The sequence below is a fragment of the Girardinichthys multiradiatus genome, chromosome X, assembly GCF_021462225.1.
Source record: "Girardinichthys multiradiatus isolate DD_20200921_A chromosome X, DD_fGirMul_XY1, whole genome shotgun sequence".
Classification (NCBI taxonomy): domain Eukaryota; kingdom Metazoa; phylum Chordata; class Actinopteri; order Cyprinodontiformes; family Goodeidae; genus Girardinichthys; species Girardinichthys multiradiatus.
In genome coordinates this window covers 15,329,317-15,335,125 of record NC_061817.1, presented here as the reverse complement: position 1 = coordinate 15,335,125, position 5,809 = coordinate 15,329,317, and the positions used below count along the sequence as shown (strand labels likewise).

General features: G+C 39.9%; 1 pseudogene; it reads right to left on the bottom strand.

Moving 5' to 3' along the window:
- Positions 1–4,066, bottom strand: LOC124863283 (annotated as a pseudogene).
- Positions 4,067–5,809: the final 1,743 nt, after the last annotated feature.

Sequence of the window (5,809 nt, the reverse complement as noted above, 5' to 3'; positions counted from 1 at the left end):
TAGTCTTACCATTGGCAGCCCATCTTAAACATAGTATATATAGTCACCTACAGAATACCTAGACATGTGTTCTTGTTGCAAGAAATAGCACAGGCCTGCAGGACCTTCTCTGCTCGTCCTCCATCAGTTCCTTTATTACGCAAGTTCAACAGGATTAGATGGTTGTCAGAACCACCTGCACAGGTAGCAACAGAGAGCAAAAAAAGACATAGGAGACAGAAGCCCCAGCTATGAACTCCTTTCACATACATTACTCACAATAATAGAAAATGTATTGTCTTAGTAGTCCTTGTGAGTTACTATCCAACAACTTTTAGATGCATCTAAAGGTTGCAGGATAGTAGCTCTTGAGGATTGGAATTGAGGACCCCTAATCTGAACAATTAAATGAAAGTACATTTGATTTTTTAGAAGTGTTTTTTCATTAATGTTAAAACAATTTCTTTTTGAATATTTCTAATCAGCCTAAGATAAGTTATGCATGGGACACCTACCAGTGACAATTTTGTAACCGAGGTTTATAAGGGCGCTGGATAGAGCTTTGCAGTTAGCAAGAACCTTCAACTGGTAAGCCTTGAACTCTGGTGTCATGGCTTGTTTGAGAGCAACAGCAACACCTGGCAGTGACAGCCACACCTCACTGACACTGATGCTGCCGTAAATCCAAAGATGTCAAGATGAAAGCCAAATGATAATAATTATTGTACCTGCAATAGCATTGTTGTGTGGTCCTCCCTGCAGCCCTGGAAACACAGCCTGGTTGATCAAAAACTCCAAGTTGTACAGAGTCTGCTTTCCTTTGGTGTCCACACTCCGTATGCCTTATGGAGAAAACAAAGTCCATTAGGGAAACATAAAAAACTTTATGAATAAACATGGGCAGAGAGGTATCATGACAATATTAAAGGTGCATCAGATATATGTTTTAGAAAAGTTTCAGGGTTCTTTCCCTCCTTTCCGATAAAAGATAAGTCCTCCACGACAGCCTCGCAAACTTTTGTGAGTTGTTGTTGTAACTATGTCACAATCCTCAAAGGGTGAGGGCACCACTCCAGCAGCCACTAATCCGCCAATATGTGCCATGTCTCCCATCAGATATGCACCATTCTCATTGGCAATCTGTTTCAAACGGGCGTAGTCAAGGTTACGGGAATAACACGTTGTTCCTTAAAATGTGGAGCAAAAAAAGTAAAGTAGTTATTTTGATGTACTAACACAACAGAGGGTGTATAATCTGTATGTGTTTGTGCAATAAAGTACCTGCAATGATGAGTTTGGGGTGGAACAGTCATGCATTTTCTTGCAGTTTATCATAATCAATGTAGCCAGTTTCTGGATTCACCTAGGAACAATTTCAGAAAACCCTCAGCTTAAGATACATAAATCATCTGCCTTTGATTTACATACTTAATTAATATTTATTTTAGAGAAAATTGTGCTATTTATATAACACCTGATGACCGTCCGAACATGAAAACTGACCTGGAAATTCTTCAAAGAACAGCAATATGGCATCAAAACAGGTCATCACAATTATAAGCACATCCAAAAATAATTTATGGACAGGGGTTGATTGAAAGCTACAATAAAACTTAGTCAAATGGTGTTTTTGTCTTATTTTAGAACTGGAAAACCTACGAATAACAATACTACAATACATAAACCATCATTGTTGTTTCCTGTTTTTTAAAGCTGCAACAGCTACAACAGATAGCTGTGGTGGTTAGTAGGCAGATTGTTGCCCCCTGACAGGACAAAACACCTGCCGACATCCACAGATTGGGTTGTTAAAGATGTCAATAACTGGTTTCTCCAAAGTTTCCTTGTTATGATTCTGGCCCGTCTGCCTGCTCTGGACTCATGCAATCAACTCATCTGCTTCACCTGTCTGCTGCTGCGCTGCTGTGCAATCAGCATCATGCCAAACACCTGTGGAGCTGCAGTTATATACAGCCCTCTGACAGGCAGACGGTGCCAGATTTTCAAAAACATTTGTGTAGTTATCTGGCGTTTCTTCCTGACTGATCATGTTCTCTGAATTGGCCTTGCCTCAGGGATTTTGCCTGCCTGCCTGCCTGCCCCTTGTCTGACGGATTGGATTTCTGGATTTTGACTCTGTTTTCTGCCTCTGGTTTTATGCCTCTGCCTGCCCCTTGTCTGACGCCTCTAGCCCTGGAATTCGACCCTGTTTCTGTCCCTGGATTTACGCCCCAGCCTAACCACTGGTTTATTCAACCTGAGCCCGCTTGGCTCTTAAGTCCGCCTGGAATTATTGTCAAGAGGACAATCACAGCTCTCTGTATTCCTGTCAGTTTCAGCTGATTCCCCGGAGGATTTGGATCAGTCAGCAATCCAACTTCAGTCGGTCGGACGCTTCCTCATTAACTGTCTGGATCACTTCCTCCTCTGGATTCTGTTTACCATCTCCAGACTGAGAAGGATAATGGCTTTATCTAACTCCTTGCAAATCCTGAGTTTTATTCAGCCACTAACTAGTCTCTCTGTCCTCAGTGGTTCCTGGAAGCTGACTGCTGTTCTCCTGCTCTCTGATCCTGAGTTTCTGAATAAACCTTTTAACTTATCACTTTGTGTTTGGCTGAATTTGGGTTCTCTGTCTCTGGTCATGATATTCCTGCTGCGAAATCACAAGACGGTCGACATTTTTCTCTGGGTCTGAGCCAAATAAAGGAGTGTCTGACAGCATCTGCTTTGTTTAAACTTTTACCATATGCCACATAAATTGACCTTTTATTGCTAAAATAAAGTATTCAGGTGGCAGATTTCAGAGAAAGGGGAGTGCTGGTTTACATCAGAGTAACTGTCTGTCTGAGTAACAACAGAAGCAGAAATTGTAATCTACGCAAATGCTGTCATTTTGGAGCAGTTTTTAAGCCTCCCCTTAAAACCCTACAGTTCTATTGCTTCTCCTGCAATTTATCATTACCAAACTGAATGCATTGAGATTTAGGTGCCTTTTGTGACCATGGTTACAAAATTATGGTGTCAGATTTGGATTGATTGCTTTTTGTAATGTTTCTGGTCAAAGCTTTTAATGGAGCAGCATTGGAATCTGTGGAAGACATGCTTAGAGTATTGAAGTCTACTTATGTAACCCTTCTTCAGCTAGTACTCCATCCAAGTATGTATCCCACAATTGATTAAATCATTAAATAATTTTTCTGGGTATCTAACTGACCATCCTTTAAAAGATTACTGTGTCTCAAACCTTGTATGGCATAGTTTAAAAAAAGATGGATGTTGCTGAGATTTTCTTATCGGTCATGAAGCCATGCGATAGGTGGCCCCCATCAGCAATGTCCAGGCCCATGATCCTACCATGTGGTTCCACCACAGCCATGTAGACCGCAAAGTTAGCAGGGGAACCTTACATAGAAACATGGAGATGTGTGAAGATAGTATAACAAATTTGAGAGGCAAGTTTTTTAGGATTTCATACCTGAGTATGGCCGCACATTAACTCCCCATTTCTCAGAGTCCAAACCAAAGGCCTCCAGGCCCCTCCTCTGACAAAGTGTCTCCAGTTCATCATTATACTCCAAACCATTGTAGTAGTAGCTAAACAGATGCAATACACCTATATTTATTAAAGAATATGCATGATAAAATAGTATCCATTACTACATTGGATCCATTGTATCATAAGGTACAGTCAAGCTTCCAAAAACTGGAACAGGAAATGTACCTCTGACCAGGAAACCCTTTAGAGTACTTGTTGGTCAAACAGGAGCCAAGAGCCTCGAGAACAGTTCTGCTGGTAAAGTTCTCAGATGCTAGCAGCTCCAGACCATACATCTGCTTGTGCTTCTCCTTTTTTATAATAGAAAACACCTGAAACACAAACCCTGTCTGACTTAGGGATTGTTGAGGCAATTTTACAAATCATATGTAGCAATATTTATCTCATTTATAAAGAAATAGACAGTCTTCCAAAAATCTTGTGAAAACAAACCTCTAAGTCGCTGAGAGCCAGAGGCTCCACCATTATTTTCTTCTCTGACTCCCACCCTTCTTCACTTACAGTGTGGCCATTTGATTGAGACATAGTTGCTAATTCTCTGGTCACAAAGGGAATAAATCTAAACAAGTAAAATGTAATCTCTTTAATCAAAGAAATACATGAAAATCTTACAGACACTCAAATACTTTTGTTAAAACACCACCTGAGCTGTCTAAAGAAATCAGTACAAATTTGTTAGGGTTCTTGTGTGCATGTTAGATCCTTTGTGGTCTTAGATTGCTACTAAAACAAACTGGCCTTTAGGTAGATCCCATAGTAAAGTACAACTCCAGATATTTCCTTTGCAATTTTTAGGAAATCTTTATTGCTCATGAAGCCTCATCAGTTATCCTTTAATAATAAGGGTTACAAAATGCAAAGCCTGGTTTGCTCTAGATGATTCTAGGTGATCAATTGTCCTTCCTTGTTTGGGATAGCATCCAGTTTTTTATCTCTTGTCCCTCAAACAAATCAATATGACGCCATTTAAATGGTTGCATTTTTGCAAACCCCATCTCCCAATGACAAAAGGTTTCTATGACTTTGCTTACACCTAAGTCATGTGTATAAACCAGTAAAGTCTCATCAAATGGATGTTTAATGAAGAATCCTCTAACTCCCCTTATTGACAACAACTTGCACTTCTTCGCGCCTATCTGGGAGCATATTTGAATGTCTGGCTGTTTTTAGACTGTTGGAGGACATCAAAAGAAAGCCACACAATCAGGGATAGTTTTATCAATACTAGAGTCTTCCCATGGGATTTAACAGCCCCACATCTTCAAAAAAGTTCTGAAAGACGATGTAGAGGCCATAGGCTAAATATTGAACAGTGTTATGTGTATAACATTATCATTTGCACTCCAGACAGGGAAACATGTCACAAGGATTCAATTAGGTTACTGCAGGTCTTGGTACAAAAGGGTCACAAGATTTCTCAGAAAAAGTTAGAATATGTTAAGGAGCAAGTGGGTAATTTGGGACAATTAATAACTAAGGAACATCAGAGCATTTTATATAGCCACCTGGAAGCTATTTGAAAAGCACCAAAGCCCAGGACAATTAGATATATTATGATGTTTCTTGGTATTGCTGCCTACTCTTCTGCATGGGGTAGAAGATTACACTAAATTAACAGGGAATTTGAAAACTATTATCAGAGATAGGGAATAGTCGCTTGCACTGTTAACTAACCTGAATACCAGATGGCTGTCTGACATTTGTAGCACTGAAGCAGAGGCTACAGGAGGCACCAAAGTTAGCATTGCCTAATTATTCCAAGAACGTTGAGTTATACAGGTCCTTCTCAAAATATTAGCATATTGTGATAAAGTTCATTATTTTCCATAATGTCATGATGAAAATTTAACATTCATATATTTTAGATTCATTGCACACTAACTGAAATATTTCAGGTCTTTTATTGTCTTAATACGGATGATTTTGGCATTCAGGTCATGAAAACCCAAAATTCCTATCTCACAAAATTAGCATATTTCATCCGACCAATAAAAGAAAAGTGTTTTTAATACAAAAAACGTCAACCTTCAAATAATCATGTACAGTTATGCACTCAATACTTGGTCGGGAATCCTTTTGCAGAAATGACTGCTTCAATGCGGCGTGGCATGGAGGCAATCAGCCTGTGACACTGCTGAGGTCTTATGGAGGCCCAGGATGCTTCGATAGCGGCCTTTAGCTCATCCAGAGTGTTGGGTCTTGAGTCTCTCAACGTTCTCTTCACAATATCCCACATATTCTCTATGGGGTTCAGGTCAGGAGAGTTGGCAG